Source organism: Hakea prostrata, chromosome 3, assembly GCF_041222555.1.
Source record: "Hakea prostrata isolate BN-2017 chromosome 3, UWA_Hpros_2, whole genome shotgun sequence".
Lineage (NCBI taxonomy): Eukaryota > Viridiplantae > Streptophyta > Magnoliopsida > Proteales > Proteaceae > Hakea > Hakea prostrata.
This window is the reverse complement of record NC_142602.1, coordinates 23,141,380-23,160,034: the sequence shown is the minus strand read 5'-3', so window position 1 is coordinate 23,160,034 and position 18,655 is coordinate 23,141,380. Positions and strand designations below refer to the sequence as shown.

Genomic DNA, 18,655 nt, shown 5'->3' with positions numbered 1-18,655 from the left:
AGAACCTTCAGCCCGCACTGATATAGACGAAGACGAAAGTGGAAGAACTACGTTCAATTGCAAAGTTTCATCATTGGCCGCCTAAATAACATGTTAACAGAACTTGATCTTATCCTTTGAAAAGCATTAATTCATTGCCAATTAAGTCTAATTCTTATCCTTTAAAATGTTAACAGAACTTGATCTTTTTTATGGTGTGAGTACAAGACACTCCATAATAGTGAGGCTCAATACTTGGTGGTATTCTTTCCCCAAAAAAAAACAAAAACAAAAAATACATGGAGGGATTGATAATGCTTTTTCTGAAAATACTTCCGGTTCTCATCAATCAAAACCCATTTTCCTTCTCTACTATCAATCCTTCTCTCGTATTTCCATTTTTAAATCTATCCTTAACTTTCAAAACCAACTCATTCTCGATTATGCTTTCCACAATGAACAGGCCAGCTTTTGAAATACTTCCCTTGGCCAACGATCACGTTCCAAATTTGGAATGACCTAGAACAGAAATGTTGAAAAAGTTAAGAAGCTATCTCAAGTTTTTCATTCTGGTTACTTAATTTCAACCTGATTGCATGCTTTTGGTTTGAGGAAAAAAAAAACATTTGGATTCATTTTATGAGCCAAAATTAACCGAGAAAATTTCTTATTCGCTGTGTTGTTCCTCAGTGCTTGCGGACTTTGCTAGGCTCGTCTCTGTTCCTCTCTCTTATATTCTCCCTCCCTCTCCTTTCCTTGCTTTGGTTATGAATTCTTTATTCATGAAGAAAACAAAAATGAATCCCTTAATATTAAATATATACTTAAATTTGGAATTTGATCCAGAGGCCTTCAGCAGTTGAGCTTCTATTTATGGATCTATACGCGAATAGAAGATGCAAATTAAGTCTCATTCTGGGAGCAATAAACACAGTTTAATAAACCCTTATAATATATTAACTATATATATTGTTTCAGTTCATGCAGTTACAATCGCATTATTTGTAAGTAGACAAAAAGACTTTATACTACTAATGATTCGTCTTCCTGCAGTTGTTTCTGATCTCCCCATCAGTACCAGTGAGTGGACCCAGATCTCCCATTTTCAGGATTGCATTCGCAAAATCAAACAAGAAAGCAGACGAGTTGGCACCGTAGGTGATGACCTGAAAGTCTGCAGACCCACCATTGTAGAGCTGCTGATCAGAATGCAGCAAGCCCTTCAAACTCAGTAGGTCCTTGTAATAAGCATTATCAAAATTAGTTTTGCTTATTTCATCAAGAGGAGACAGATTGTCGTCACCCCTGGTAACTGGGCACCTTCTCTTCAGGGATGAAGCGGAAGCATCTATCAATGTTTTTTTCCCCGTAGATACGAGCTCTAAAATTTGAACACCTAGCTTGTCCTATGGTGTGAGCTCCTGAAAGAGCCACCATTTCCTCCATAGTGAAGCCTTTGTTGGAGAAACTAAAGATGAGGTCACTCAGATTCGATGCTGGGGAAGGGAGGTCAGTGTTTGCTGTGCTAAAGCTTGCTGTAGTCGAATCTCTTCTTCCCAACTGAACCGTCCATGGAAGCCCACCCAACTGCAAGACATGCACAAATCTTGATAAATATGAAAGCATATACATACGAAACAACCACTATAAGCTAGCTAGAGGTGATGAGTGATGCTTACAGCTACAACCGAGTCGCGAGCAGCAACGGCGACAATATCGGCACACGAGACCACACCAGGGCAGATGCTCTCGACTTTGGATTTTATGATGTCTATCTCATCAAACCCTCCAAGTGAATTATTGTTTGGCTTAGCAGTCTTCTCTCCAGTGAAGGTTGGGGTGTCGTCCAAAAGGACAGATGCATCACAACCCTGTAGCACATACACGTAAACATGCAACATACACTGCTGTTAATATCTCTGAAGTGCACTGTAATGAAAATATATACTGGTGAAACAGAAGGAATGGAAAAGAAATGCTAAAAAAGAACGAAGATCGATCGATGGAGGTAGGGTAGAAAAACTTGCATTCACGAAGCAGTCGTGAAAATGCAGGCGGAGAAAGTCAGCACCCGTCTGAGCTTCTTTGAAAAGCAGGTCCTCCACAGCGGACTTGATGGTTGACAGAGCATTGGGACATGAAGAGTCATAATAGTTGGGGGATAGCTTAGCAGAGGCCACCCCCAGAACCAGAAACACTGAGAAAATTGCGACCAAAGAGGAAGAAATACAAGCCATGACTTATGAGTCTCAAAGAGAAGGAAAACAGTGGATGAAAAGCACTGCCTCAGACTCCCATTATTTATAGACCCTGCGCGAGAGAGAGAGAGAGGGAGAGGGAGAGAACCGATCACCGTTGGCCTATTGGGCTACTCTCAGTTGGATAGATATACTGATATAGCACTGAGGAAGTTGAGTGGAAATTTCCTTTTTACAAAAATAGATAAAATAAATGGAAATTAAGAAGAGAAATCACCCCTCACAAACATTGTCACTTAATGCAACATTATCTCTTCTACTGTATCGGCTAAAAATAGTTCTGAGGAAGTGCAGGAGGAGATAATTTCCTATCTACATGCAAAAGTATATCTATTAAATAAATGTTAGGAAAAGAAACTAGCTACCCCTCACAAACATCGTGACTTACAAAATCATCTCATCATCTACTGGATGAAAATGTTGCTTTATTTGACATCCATGATCGAATCATTGGTAGTTTTGATAATTGTTTTAATTTCTTTATTTATTTTTTTGAGTTTCTTACATGGGTGTGTAATGGTGCCAATTTATTACTCTGACCAATCCCATTCAATTTGAGTATGCAAAGCAGAAAGTTCAATGTCAGATGATTTCTCATAACGGACAATTGGTGTTAATTTATTTTAGTTTCTTGCATCACTTTGCTTCCACTGTGGGTTTGATTTTCCATATAAGTATAGGAGAGAATAAGTTATCCATACCATTGAGGATATTATGATTTTACCAACTATTTGAATTGTAGTCAAAATTACTATATTATCTCTCCATAATGCTTTTATGCATGTTTTCATTGGCCTCTGCATGCATAAAAGAGATCATCACACCAATGTGAATCACCTTCTTTCAAGGATATTATTGTATACTACCTTTTATGTATACTCTTTACCACAAAATCAAATATAAATCTCACCTTTGAAATTGGATAATTAAGGTAGGATTGGTCACCCTAAAGCTACTATCGGATCATCCCACATCAACGCATGGTGACTTGAAAAAGAGCTATTCATATGACATCAGAAATTAAAACTAATTCCAAAATTGTTCTCTACCTTTTTATTTATTGTCCAACCCAACTAAGGGAAGTGAGTTTGTTTTGTGTCATTCTCATGCAATAACCATCTACCATTCTACCAACACATAGGCCTCTTTTTTTCTTTTTCTTTTTTTTGTTGGTGGGAGGGGAGGGGGTAAATATATATATCTACATGTAGGTTGATGACTACATAAGTCACCTTCAACATTAAACTATTAATAATTTTTTTAAGGATTAAGTTTATCCTATATTTTCATTCAAATGGTTGTTTTGAACCAACCCAATCAGGGAAGGCAAGAATTCTCAATGCATTCTAATTATGGACCAAATGTTTTATCTATGAAAGAAGATTTTGAAGAAAAATCAACTTTGAAGTGAAGAAAAGCATGTGGGGACACAAAGATGATGCAAAGCAATTATGCCTTAAGTTCTCTTCGTAGTAGCAGTAGTACACTAATGGTAGTATGTGGCTAATGTCCTACTTTAATGGATTTGTTCATTCATCTTGTTAAATTTCAAATAACTTTAAATCTTATGTTTACAAGATGTATGAATATTATTCTGACCAACTAGTTGGATCGGATCACCCATTAATCGAGAGTCAGACTGGACTTGATTGTGTTCAAAAACAAAAAAAGTCAGAGTGAGCCAATCGTGTTGATCGACAAAGCCACCTTTATTGCCAAACTTAAATTGTGAAGCAATACCATTAGCATTGCGGTTTTAAGAAATCAAAGTGCTTAGACAATTAGGAATTTAGAGTTAGGAGTGTGTACTGTGCATTGCATTGATGGGGATATTTCTACTCACCTTACTTATAGTAAACGTGTAGGACACACAAGGCTATCCCGTCCGTGATTGTCCACATAAGACAAGGTACAATGGATGAAGAGTTTGATATGAAATGACATGCAAATGATGTTAAAGATTAATAAGTCTAGATGGATATATATATATATATATATATATTTTTTTTTATATATATATATATATATATATATATATATATATATATATATATATATATATATATATATATATATATATATAATACATGAAAGCAAAGAAAATTAATTACGTTAATCTAAATTCAGGTTTTTAAGGGTGTTGAGGAGTACTTGATCTTACACTGCATGTGAACTTCCATCATCTTTGGTAGATAATAAATGACTTTAAATAAATGCAGTTTTCCTTCACCTAATGTACAGGAGAATCTTTTACAATAAAGAACATTGCCTCAATTTAGTCTACAAAATCAGATATGAGATCAACTTGCTTGGTTAATTCAAACAATCCAATTCTACTTTTAGAGTTGTTCTACCCAATTTTTTCAATCAAGTTGATCAGTAAAAATCTCATCATAGTTAATGCATGTGAAAATAATTGGAGCTCTTAATGGAGAAGCATCTCTCTCAATAATTGGAGCTCTTAATGAAAAAGCATATATCTTTCTTTCATATTAATCGAAGAAATTTTTATCTTTTATATCTTGGCCATGGAAAGAGTGGGGCTCTCTTTTGAATTTTAAAATTTATATATATACTAAGATGTATAGCACCATACGTATGATATTAGTCTAATCCTTTTATGCCCTCAAGGGTGACAGACCTCTCGACTCATATTACTAAATTGAATCATCTTAATACTAGGTTAAAAGAATAACTAGAATAACCAAAACTAAGACTTTTCATTTAGGTTTGACTTCAAATTCACCCTTACAGCCTTACTACAGCTAGAGTGCTTAATTTGATTAACTTAACTAGTTGACAACCCCTAATTTGGAATAATTTGGAAGGGGGGGCGTTGGGTTAAGCCTTTTTATGTCACGTGTTTTAAAAAGAAAATGTGACCATTACATGAACTCATGCAAGGATTAATAATTCATTTTACTTGAAAGTGATGGTGGTGTGATAGGTAGGGAGTTAAATTTCTTAAGTGTAAACATAATAGTTTGTCACTGAAAGGATATATAATATATATATATATATATATATTTTTTTTTTTTTGTTTTTTCTATATATTTTTATGTAACCCAAATATTATTAATAACTGAGGTAGCTGAAATTTGTGGAGCACTACCTCAAACTCCCATTACTTGTAGATCTCAATTCTTAATGATCGAGAGAGAGGGAAGACAAAAGGCAATCACAATTGGACCATAATTGGCCATGAAAGCATATTGAGCTACGCTAGTCAGCCTGTCACAATGAGGAAGCTATAATAATAACTAAATCAAGAGAAAGTTTTCTTTTTATAAAAATAAATAATCAGGAAAAGAAATTTCCACCTATAAATATTGTGGTTTGCATGTCCATTTCTCTCCTAGGGTAGATTAAAATTTTGGTTTCTAACCCAATTACTGTAGTTTTGAAGTTCTTTAGATTATTAAAAAAAAAAAAAAAAAATGAAGCTTCTTGCAAGGATTGTAATGGTGTCAATGGGTTAGTCTAGACCAATTCAATTTAATTTTTAGTATGAGAAGGAGAGAACTCAACATATGATATCCCATATAGAATGGTCAATTTAGTTTTGATGTTAGTTTCGTTTCTTGCATTACTTTGCTTCCACTTCGGGTTTGTTTTGGGTTTTATTTGCCATACATATATATGGGAGAAAAAGGTCTCACATACCACTTAAGTTATATCCAACTTATTCACTTTCAAACAAGAGAATTTATTTAGCATGTGAAATTTTCTTTGAATTTTTCCATGGCAGGGTTATTTGGAAAGCAATGAAGGTGACCCATAATTACTAGTTTTCATCCCATGAGTAGCGGGAAAACATCATCTGTTGTGCACAACAATGCACATATATACCAAATGATTGGCTGAGAAAACAAAGTAAATACAAGACTATTGAGGATTTTTAAAGTTTAAAATTAAGCTTTTAATCTCAGTCAATAATCATTTGGTATTGACATAAAAATGCACTGCTGTACACAACAGAGGATTTTTTTTTTTCCGTGAGTAGCACCCGTTGTTATCCCCTTGATATTTCCTTAAATGGTAATTTTATTGAATCTCCAATCTTTTTAATTATGTATTTAGTGAATACATAAGAGATTGTAAATACTCTTAAACTAAAATAGGGAAAACAGAAGAGATTGTAAATGCACCAACTGACCAATGACCAACCAAACAATATTCTTAAACTAAAATAGGGAAAACAAAAGAGATTGTAAATACACCAACTTACCAACCAAACAATATTATTTCTTCCATATATGAGCACATCAACCTTTAAGAAGTGAATCTCCTCATTGCAATGCTTTTGTGCATGTTCTAACTGAGCATTGAGCATACCTTGAGGAATGGCTTACTTCCTTGCACCTTCATTTTCTCCTTTTCTTGCGGTTTTTATTTGTGCAATAAGCATTATGTGTGGTGCCATCGGAGAAGATAGAAAGGCAAGTAATATCTGAATCTCTATTATTATCCTTACACTTACCCTCAAGATCAACATGAGAACCATCAACACAGATAAAGATATCACATCTTACAGGCTCATTGGATAGAAAAATGCAAGAATAATAATAAAGATTCAGATATTACTAGCCTTTCTATCTTCTTCGATGGCACCACACAAAATGCATATTGCGCAAATGAAAACCGCAAGAAAAGGAGAAAATGAAGGTGCAAGGAAGTAAGCCATTCCTCAAGGCATGCTCAATGCTCAGTTAGAACATGCGCAAAAGCATTGCAATGAGGAGTTTCATTTTTTAAAGGTTGAGGTGCTCATATATGGAAGAAAGAATATTGTTTGGTTGGTAAGTTGGTGTATTTACAACTTCTTCTGTTTTTCCTATTTTAGTTTAAGAATATTGTTTGGTTGGTAAGTTGGTGGTTTTACAATCTTTTCTGTTTTCCCTCTATTAGTTTGTCATCCCTACCCACTTATTGTTTTCTTGCCATATTTTTGACCAATCAATATCACCCTACTTTGTATATACTTCCAAAACAATAACTATTACATACATTTATTAATATTTTAACAGTAAAGTAAATTTTGTTATCAGATAAAAAAATATATATATTATCAGAAAAAAGACACATGCTAGATGTAAGGTACAAGATTATTTAGTGAATCTCATAACCAAGGAGTGGAGTTGGGCTACAATGTAGTTCTAAGCTAGGAAAATAAGGAATCACTTACAAAACTCAATCCTTTAGTAAAAGTAAACACACAATCTTCAAATTTGCTATCAAGCACATCCATTTTTTTTTTAATGAATTCAACAACCACATCTATATCCTCCACAATTCACCGGACCCCGAGTGGGATTAGTGTCAAACCACTTGATTTGTGATTGCAATAGAGGTGTTAAGTATTCTTTTGTTTTTTAATTGTAATTTTTTTAGGAGAAGTTAAACATTTCAATTCATTTGCAGTATTATCATTAAGATATATAACAATATCAATTTGTAACCAAAACTGAATACCAAGTCCAAAACCAAACCAAATTAACTGGGCTCGACCTAACCAAATTAAATTGAATTGTATTTGGATCAATTGATTGCAATCTTAATCGAGAATCTAGTTCAGATCCGATTTATAGACTAGAACCCTTGGTTTTAACTAAACCCTAATTGAATAACCGAAATGATTTGGCCTATTCAATGTTTTATTTTCAAAGGAATATTAATGTATTACCATATTAGGTTTAAACCTTATCCTACAATTATGTCATCAACTAATTCAAATTTGAGCAACTCTTTTAATTTAAAAAAATATATAATTAGTAGTTGACTATCTTGATTTTTAAACTTAAGATCAAGAATTTGAATCTCCTCGGGACCAGGGGTGAAGCTCGCCTTATATTTAAGTAATATGTAAAATCTCCCCCTTTCAGGATACAGTCAAGGTGCGCCTATGGCAAATTGGAGAGGGAGAGAACTGAAGTAGAGATAGTGGCCAATTTTGGTGGATTAATCAAAATTTTTTTTAAATATTACAAATTTTGAAAAATAATATTATATTTATATTATTATTATTTATTCATTTTGAGGTAAAGGTGTTGGATTCTAGTTTAGTTATTTTTTTTTTGGTAATTAGAGGTGGTTAATTTTGTCTTAGAATGATTATTAATAAAAATGAGAACTATGTTTTAGATTGGACAAATGTCACACAAGCAGTGTGTGGATTGAATTTTTTTTCTTTCAATCCATGTGAGTAGAGCAGGGGTGTAAATGGATAATCAAAATCCGCTTCCGAATTTGCATTTATATCCGATAGGGATATCTAAATCCATCCAATTACTAATAGGACGCGAATACAGTAATACCTTTTCCAACTGATTATTATCCGTCTAATAGAATTATCCTAATTAAATTACTTTATGGGATGCGTCTTCCTACTTTTATAAAATTTGTACTTAAGATTTGTGAATATCTTCTAAAGTTTCTAGTAAAATAAATACAAAGGATAAATAATGGTGAAGAAATTTAAGAAAATAAAAGACTAAAATGAGCAATTTTTTTTTGTTAAATTCTTAAATATCAAACTTAATCCGCACAAATAAAATGGTAAAGATATCAACAGGTAATCAAAATTTTGTATTCAATCTGTATTCATAACTATTTAGAAAATTCTATTTTAAAAATAATTATTCAAATATTATAGAGTCCATCCGAAAACTAATAGGATATTATCGGAATCCTTGTGAATATAAGAGGATATGGATATACTATTATCATTATCTGGTCTGAATCCAATCTGTTTACATCCCTAGGGTGGAGTATCCAGACTTAGGAGATGTTTGCCAATTTTACATATTTGTGGGGTGTCTTTGCTTATTACCATATATATCGGGGTGTTCTTGATATTGTCACTTTTGTTTTTGATTTTTGCTAATTATACTTTCAATTTTAATTTTTAAATACATTTTTCCAAAATTTTTAATTTATTTTCTAGTTGGTTTATAAATTTATTAATACTTATACTTTACTTCCCAAATTTGAGTCGGTGTAAGATTGGTGAACTTTAGGGCATCATAAATTTTGTGTAAAAAAGGAATCAACTAATTTGTGCTAGAATTTTTTAAAACAAGTGACATGCCTGCTGATTAGAATAAGACATCAAAGCAGTGGACTACCCAAATCGTCTCACAGACCCAATCGGCCTTCATATCCTCGAGACTATTCTCAGATAATTTGCAATAAGCACATGAAATCTACCATTTCTTGAGAAAGAAAAAGAATGGTAAATCAAAATTTCTGGCTCTTAAGATAGACATGAAAAAAAGCCTACGACCGCTTGGAATGGGCTTTCATTGAAAGAGTTTTTTAGAAAATGGATTTTAGTGTTTGGTGGATCTAAAGAGTTGTAGCATGTATTACATAAGCAAGCTTCCAAGTTTTGATCAATGGAGTGGCCGAAGGTCATATCCAGCCAACGAGAGGCATTTGTCAAGGGGACCCACTCTCTCTATCAATCTTCATTTTTTGCGCTCAAGCACTTTCAGCAGTGATCACTGATACAGGTGGTTTTCTACCTGACCAGCTTTAGACTTGGGTGGGGGCTGAACCAAACACTCGGTCGGGACAGTTACCGGCTATCTAAAGTAGAGCGTCATTTACGTTGGACCTACATGGCAAGAACGTTATAGATAGAAGGTAACTACAAGGATGATTGAGCGAGACGAATGACAAGGAAGAGTAGTCCAGGGAGAGATAGCAACTCTCGACGAGAGACCCGCCCAGCACAGAAAAGGTAGTACATACTTTATAAAAGCAAAGACTCACCCCTCTGGTAAGCATCCAATAAATTCTAAACATAACCCTGTGTAATTTTCACACGGGATCTTAATCTGTTCATTGTCTAACTTAGCCATAGGAGGCGGTTGCCCGGCATACATGCCGACTCGCATCTAACCTTTCTTACGGGACTCATCGTCTTGGGAACCAAAAGGAGCTTAGTCGGCATCACAATAGTAACTGAAACGCATCAGTAAGAGGTCTTAAAATCAGAAATGGGAGGGCCAAGCATATCACCTATCTCATGTTTGTGGATGATACAATCCTCTTTTAAGCTATGGTGAGCAACTTAAAAGGTTGTATTGACATTTATTACAGGCAAGTGGTTAAGTTGTGAATCTTAAGAAGTTTACACTTGGCTTCAATGCCAATACTCATACAAAACTCAGACGTTGGTTCTCTAGGGTGCTTAAGACACAAGATGGGGCCGAGAAGTACCTCGGTTTACCCTCTTTGAGAGTGTAGTCAAGGTGTGCGTAAACTCACCCGGGTGATCTTCAGTTAAAAAAAAATAAAAAAAGGGTATAGGATTATCTAAAAAAATCCCATAACCATGGAATATATTATGCACAATGTCATACATGCTAACAATCCAAACCTCCGAGCCAGGAGTCATCGACAAAGTTTTGTTTTCTTCTTACGAAAGTAAAAAAAAGAAAATTTAAAATTTCAATTTAACAAAACACACCACCCCCCACCAAAAACCACCCCAACCCCCCTACCCCAAAATTTTAATTATAATAAAAAAACAAAAACCAAAAAGTATTTAGTATTTATATATTAAAAAATTTTATATAATTTTTTTTTTTTATTTTTTTTTTTATGTTTTTTTTTAATCAAATTTAAAACTAACCCACATAACCCCCCCCCCCCTTAACCCAATTTAATTATTAGGATTATTTTACCCCTTACCCCCCTTAACCCAAACTCTTTTTATAAACAAAATTTAGTTGTTTCTTCAAAACCCCCTTTACCTAAAAAAACACTTTTGTTTTTTTGGGTAATTTTCATCTGGACCCCCTGAGGTTTGGTCTATGTCATTTTTAGTCCAAAAAAATTGAAACTTTGCATCTGCCTCCCCTGTAGTATAGAAAAAATCAATTTAAGGACAAATTATCACTTTTATGACAAATTTGCCCTTCTTTTTTTTTAAAAAAAATTTAAACAAAACATGAAGAAAAAAATTCAAATTCAAATCTTTGAACCAGAGAAATGCGATTGTTAGCATTCGAAATCAAAAGAGTTGTTTAAGATCGAAACATCATGCCATTCAAAATCAAAAGAGTTGTTTAAGATCGAAACACATGCCATTCGAAATCAAAAGAATTGTTTAAGATCGAAACATCATGCCCTTGAACCTCGCGTCGAAGCTCTGCCACTTGAAGTTTTCTTAACCCTTCGAGCCATGGAATCACATCTTTCTTATCGTCGGAAGTTTCAGATTTGTCTTCTCCGACACAGTCTTATCTTCGAGCCATGGAATCACATCTTTCTTATCGTCGGACGTTTCAGATTTGTCTTCTTATCGTCTTTCGTCATGAACCGGTGTTTAAGGTCATGATACTTCTGTTTATAGTTCTGTGGCTTTCGAAGACGAAGAGAAGTGTTTCGGTTCTGTATTTCCATAGCCATAGAGTCCCAGCTATTGGTTCCATGATGGTTAATGGCACATGCCAACAACAACTTCTCCCAAATCCCCAATGATTGCTTCACTACATCTTCGACTTTAGCCATGGTTTCTCATATCTGACGCTCCATCAACCTTTCTACAATTCGTAGATAATTTTTTTTTTCAAAACTAGGGTTTTTTTCCCTTTTTATTTCTCTTCGGATTTCTCGTCAGTTAATGAAAATTTACTTTTTTCAAATTCTTGAATCTTGTTTCCACTTACCTGAGTTTTCCAAAGTAGCCCCGTGAAGCAAGAGAGTTTAAGCTAAGGATTCAAAGTTTAAATGAGTTGAATGAAGAAACATTCAAGTGTTTGATGTTCTTAAAGCAGTTGTGGTGTTTAGCTACAGTTCTGAAGAACGGGATTTTGAGAATCACAAATGAATATTAACTTCTTCTTCTTCTTTTTTTTCATTTTTATTTCCTATGTTTTTTGTTTAAATTAAAAAAAAAAAGGGTAAATTTGTCATGAAAGTGATAATTTGTCCTTAAATTGACTTTTTCTATAGTACAGGGGAGGTAGATGTAAAGTTTCAGTTTTTTTGGACTAAAAATGACATAGACCAAACCTCAGGGGGTCCAGATGAAAATTACCCTTCTTTTTTATGGTGTGAATACAAGCACTAATCCTTAATAGTACCCACCTGAATACATGCTGGAATTGATAATGTTTTCCTTTTCCACTCTCAATCCTCCTCTCGTAGTTACCTTAATGTGGTCAAGGATCACATTAATTACCAACTTAAAATAAACTGGAACAGGAATGTTGAAAAAACTAGAAAGCTATATCAAGGTTTATGTTCTGGTTAATTAAATTCAACCTGACTCATTTTGGTTAGAGGATAAAAGCATATGGACTATAGAGCTTTAAAGCATAGTTGCACTGGTGTGACAGAATCTTGAGAGTGACTTGACTTGTAGCTCAAACCTATTTGAGTTTCCATGGAATCTTCAAACTCAACTGCTGCAATTCTTATCAGGGTTTTCCACTTGATCTGCGTCCATGGAAATCTTCTTGTAACTTCAATTTTCTGGAACTATGTATGGATAAACATACACCCTCAACTCCAAGTCCCAACTCCATAGTCTCACTCAGTCGAGTCTATATTTTAATTGCTGTCTCACCCTATTGAAGTGTTGTGATTTAGTAGAATCATATCTAACTAATCTCATCATAAATATAGGATCTGCAGATCGTTTTCTACAACATTCTTCCAGATCTCCAGTTTTATCTAGCTGTATTGAAGCGAAGGTGAAGCGATACTTCAAAACTATGTTGGTCAAGCTAGTTCATTATCTTTTTGTTTGTAGGATCAAATTCAACCTAAGGAAGCAGTTGCATTACAGAATGCCCATAATAATCCAACTATCCATCACAGACCATGAGATGGATTACAGAAAATAATAAAAACACAAGCAAAATATTTGTTTATATCATGAATATGAAGTTAGAAGCTGTTAATCGAGTGAACAACAACCGGACTTCTGACAGTATGAGTGCCATCTGACCACTCCAGGGAACCAAATGCAGCAGAAGATGCTGGAAATTTGGTCCCAGAAACGAGGTGACCATAAATGATTTAACCTGATTCAATGACTCGAAATGCAGAACAGTAGGATTAACCGTGACATTAAACACAGACTGGGAAGTGATTGATGTCTCGTATGTGGAGTTTGCTGAGCCAACATTCTTAACTGTCCTTGTAAAGTTACGAACAAAAGGCTCATCTTGTTGAAGAAAAGCTGTCATTGCTGGATAATTGAGATCCAGCTCCGTTCCATTAGTTCCTGCTGCTTGACAAGTAGTGTTGTTATCTCCTGCTAAAAGTCTTACCTTCTTGGTATCCCAGCCTATATTGCAGAGGAATTTGATATAATCATCTTCTACAATTTCATATACCGGACCCGGATTTATCGCTTTCACGGGATCAATATTCCCAAGACCATATGCAAACTCAGCATCTGGGTTCTTGGTGGCGTTCATCCGCAAAGCTGTAGAGATTTTATGAGAAAGAAAAGTTGGATTAAAGCTAATAAATACGGCAAAGCAAATTAATGTAGATAGAACGAGCGTATCACCAGTGGTCATGAGTGCAGATTTGATGGCGGAGGGCGACCAATCCGGGTGAATGGATTTAACATAAGCAAGCAGCCCCGGTAGCATGAGGGCACGCCATGGAGGTTCCAGATATTATACCGTACTTCACACTCCTTTCATCACCTTCAACGGTTGATGGTGAAGCAATAGGTGAATATGCAGCCAAGATATCTACCCACCGGGGCGCTTATATCTCGGCTGTAAGATTAGAGAGGGAGACCTTGTGATCAGAAAGATATACTAAATGAATGAGAGGCAATGAAGCAACACAGAGAAAGAGAGAGACCTTGAGAATAGATGGTGTAATGCCATTTGGTCCACGAGAAGAAAACGAAGCAACTTCTGGAGCAGATGAGTCGTGTATCGCCTCACTCTTCAAGATGTTTGCAGTAGGATTTCTATAGATTAAAAAGTATAAAAATGCTAATTAATTGTGCTTAACTAATTATCCTAATAAAATCTTAAAAATATCTACTAGTCTAGAACCCACATATTGACCAGCTTTATGGGTTCCCAAAGCATCACCAAATAACCAATATTGATCATTAATTCATACTCAAATAACAATTTTGAACTTACATTGTGGAGTTAATGTAGGCCTTGACCTGATCACCCTTTTGGAGGATTAAATGTGTTGCAGCAATAGGAAATATTGAAGAGAAGTCAGAAGATTCATCATCTAGTACTATTGTCCCTGAAGCACCAGCTCGAAATGGTTCTTCTCCCAAACTCAATTCATCACACAGCACAATCTTTCCTGTCACATTCGTCAAGCAGTTACCACTGCAAAGTCTGAAACACAAAAGAAAATAATCTTTGCATATTATTGTCAAGTAAGATCCATACACAATCTACGCTTCCTTATTTTGATTCTTTCATAACAAAAATGATCCGTTTAGATTTTTTTTCTTCTTTGTGTGTGTGGGGGGGGGGGAGAGCGAAAAAAAGAGTAATCCAAAGGGTTAGTAAATTCATTACCGTGCATCCCCTTCATCACATGGTCGTGATATTACATCTTTTCCATATACTAAAGGAAGACTTGTTCCATTCGAAGTAAAAGAATTAATTGCCATACCCTGACAACAAAAAAGATAACACTTGAATGTGACCATTGTAAATTCGAAGCCTACAACTTTTGGTATTTGACTCCAGTCCCAGGAGGAAACCTCCTAATGAGTGCCCAATGAGATATAGATTCAACCATATATAATATTCTAATCCAAGAGTAGTTATTAGATTTGTCGTAACTCTAGGATTAAAATATTACATGTGGATGAATTCTCTAACACATTGAGCACTCATTCTATTGCTCTATGAATATCTAAACTGAGCAATAAAAGATTAAAAATAAAATAAAAGCCAAAATAGATTTGGTAGGGCATTATTTCTTGATTATTGCCTGTTTGTAGTGCACTTTGTGTCTCCCCTTAATGCCCATGTAGAGGGTGAGGGTATGCAATTCCACTATATGTGTTTTTATTGAGCTTGCCAGATTATTATTATTTTTTATATATCTTTTTCTATTTTTCCTCTAATAATGAAGAATAACATATGGTCACTTAGATGGTGCTAGTACCTGAGTATAGCAATAACATTCATCCCCACCCTCACCTAAAGGATAAAAAGAAATAGAAAAATTGCTTACCAAAGTTGCATAATGCTTCTTACCTGGATGACCTTTCCATTCCCAAGAACAACCTCATTAAAGAAGCGCCGGTCAGTATTGCTTGCTGCAACAGATAGTATCCAAGGTGCCACACTTGCTACTGTTCGCTTGAACGGACCCTCATTTCCACCGGCCTGTGATGTGAGGATTCCTTTCTGCATCGCATGAAATGCCCCTATTGAAATAGGATCAGTGTCGAACGGATTAAATAAAGCCGGTCCTAACGAAACTGAGATGATATCCACTCCATCGGCAATGGCATCATCAAAACCTGCCAGGATATCACTCGTATCGCAACCAGTTGCTGTGCAAACTTTGTAAGCTGCAATCCTTGCTGATGGTACACCACCCTTTGCATTCCCTTGTGCCAATCCATAAAATCCCACATCATATACTAAGGTACCAGCAGCTGTGGAAGCAGTATGTGTTCCATGTCCATCTAAATCCCTTGTTGAGTTATTTTTCTTGGCATAAAATCGAGCACCAATAATCTTGCTGTAGGAGATTAATCGAAAATTGTTACAATACATATGCTTTCTTACAATGGAGATAACATATTATAATCGACTAATATTAATGAACTATTAGACCAAGAGATTTACTTGTTGCATGTAAAATTAAAGCCACCTTCACAAGCACCCTTCCATTTCTTAGGGGGAGCACTAAATCCTTTATCACTGAAACTTTCTGATTCTGGCCATATTCCAGCGTCAAGAATGCCAATAATTAGATCACTCTCAACTTCAGGTTTTCTTATCACAGCACTCGAAAAACCAATGAAGTCCCAAGATCTGGTTGTTTGTAATTGGAGAGTGCTACTAGGAAAAACGGATACCACACCTTCTTTGCCTGGCATTTCAACAAAGATATTATGATGATATTGTCAAAAACTGAAATCTAATTTATAAATTAAAGTTCTTTGGTTAATAACCGGCAAGCTTTTCTCTTTCTTGTTCATTGAGCTTTGCTGCAAATCCATTGAAACTTCTATGATAGCTTCGCACAAAGCTATTTGTTATAGAGCTGCACAAAAAGGTTGATATATTGATAAGAATTTTATAATATTTTTTTAGGTTAATTTAATTGTAGCAAACCATGGAAATACATAGCTGTATCCTCAAATGAACCACTTAATTATTATATATGAAATGAAAAATCTTTATCAAGAAGATTTGATTGTTGATTACATTGCTACAATTTTGTATTAAGTTAACATTCCCATATAACCATTTTGCTCATATTCTTTTATGCTCTAGATTTCATGTGGCTATATGAAATTTCTAAAAGAAATAAATTGATCAAATTTCATTCCAAAACCTGAAATAAATAAGAAAGCATATTCGAGAATGGCATTAGGTTCATCAACAGAAATATAATTGGAAAAAAAATGCTTTGGGGAGGAGACTTATGGTTAAGATTTTAATTGATCTATCCTAAATTTTTCCCAAAGGAAAATAAGGAAAAAGACTATAGATTCAACTTATCTATACCTTTGCTTATTCTTTATTCCCTCTAATAAGGAAGTCTTGCATATTGTTCTCCTCTAATCTTTTAAAATGGCTAAATTACCCTCAATTTTTTTCCCCTTTGTCAATTGAAGTAATTCTTTCTATTTTTTGTGTTTCCCTTCCTCACTTTTTCTATGTATGACTAGCTATGTTTTTATTTCCATTTGATGGCTTCTAATAAAAGTGGGGGGGGGGGGGGAAGTACATCTAATGTTGCTTAAAGGGTTCTGATAAGAGGAAGTAAGAAAAAGAATTACATTTAATCGCATTGGATGGAATCTTGTTAAATAAGAAGGAGACAAGAAAACTTAAAAAAAAAAAATCCTAAGGAAGAAAAAAATATAAAAAATGAAAACCTATGTCCTCGTTAATATTCCTATTAAAGGAGGGAGAAAAGAAAATAAATATTATATCAAAATAACCAATTAAGAGGGTAAAAATACGAGGTAATTTTGCCAAAATATTAAGGGAAAAAAGAGAGGTATCATACATTTTTCCCAAGGGGAGGGGGTGGTAGTAGTGAACTTTTGAGAGTGAAATTAGAGTAAATAGAGAACAAGTACAAGGGAGAGATTGAAAAATTTTCACGGAATAATAATCAACTTCTTAAATAATTAGCATCTCAAGATGAAGAACAAATATCACCTAATATTGCTTGAACATGCATGATTGATAGTGAAAAACATTTTAGATAATTTTTAAAAGTATTACCTTTCCTCGAGAACTTCTTCCAGCATGCTTAGGTGGTTAGATGTAGGAGAATATGCTCCTTGAGGAAGTGCACCCATATACACAATATAGATCTGCACAGATTATCAATATATGCATGCTGATCAACAACATGATAGAGCCATGAATACAATTTTATTCATCAACTGCATAATATCCATGCTAATTTAGTTAAGATAGGATGAATTATATCAACTAGTACTTAAGGATACCACTAATCTCATCAAGTAAATATTAGTGACATTGGCCACATAATTCAGCATGATCAACAATCCTACAATGATAATGTCTCTATCAATACTTATATGTAATTCTCCGTATCATAAGGATTAAATAATTTGCCCTCAAGATCAGCATAAAAGATCAGCATAAGAACCATCAACATAGATAAAGATTTCACATCTTATAGGCTCATTGGATAGAAAAGTGCAAGGATAATAATAGAGATTCACATATTACTTGCCTTTCTATCTTCTCCGATGGCACCACACAAAATGCATATTGCACAAATGAAAACCGCAAGAAAATGAGAAAATGAAGGTGCAAGGAAGTAAGCCATTCATAAAGGTCTGCTCAATGCTCAATTAGAACAAGCTTAAAAGCATTCAATGAGGAGATTCATTTTTTTAAAGGGGCGAGGTGCTCATATATAGTAGATAGAATATCGTTTGGTTAGTAAGTTGGCGCATTTACAATCTCTTCTGTTTTTCCTATTTTAGTTTAAGAATATTATTTGGTTGGTAAGTTGATGCATTTACAATCTCTTCTGTATTTCCTATTTTAGTTTAAGAATATTGTTTGGTTGGTGAGTTGATGCATTTACAATCTCTTCTGTTTTCCCTATTTTAGCTTGTCATCCGTACCCGTATATTGCTTTCTTGCCATATTTTTTATCAATCAAATATCAGCCTACTTTGTATATACTCCCAAGACATTAACTACTATATATATTTATCAAATTTT

At 34.5% G+C, this 18,655-nt stretch overlaps 2 pseudogenes; both read right to left on the bottom strand.

The window, feature by feature from the left end:
* Nucleotides 1–1,010: 1,010 nt before the first annotated feature.
* Nucleotides 1,011–6,605, bottom strand: LOC149021692 (cationic peroxidase 1-like; annotated as a pseudogene).
* A 6,534-nt stretch (nt 6,606–13,139) lies between these two features.
* Nucleotides 13,140–18,251, bottom strand: LOC149021691 (subtilisin-like protease SBT4.3; annotated as a pseudogene).
* Nucleotides 18,252–18,655: the final 404 nt, after the last annotated feature.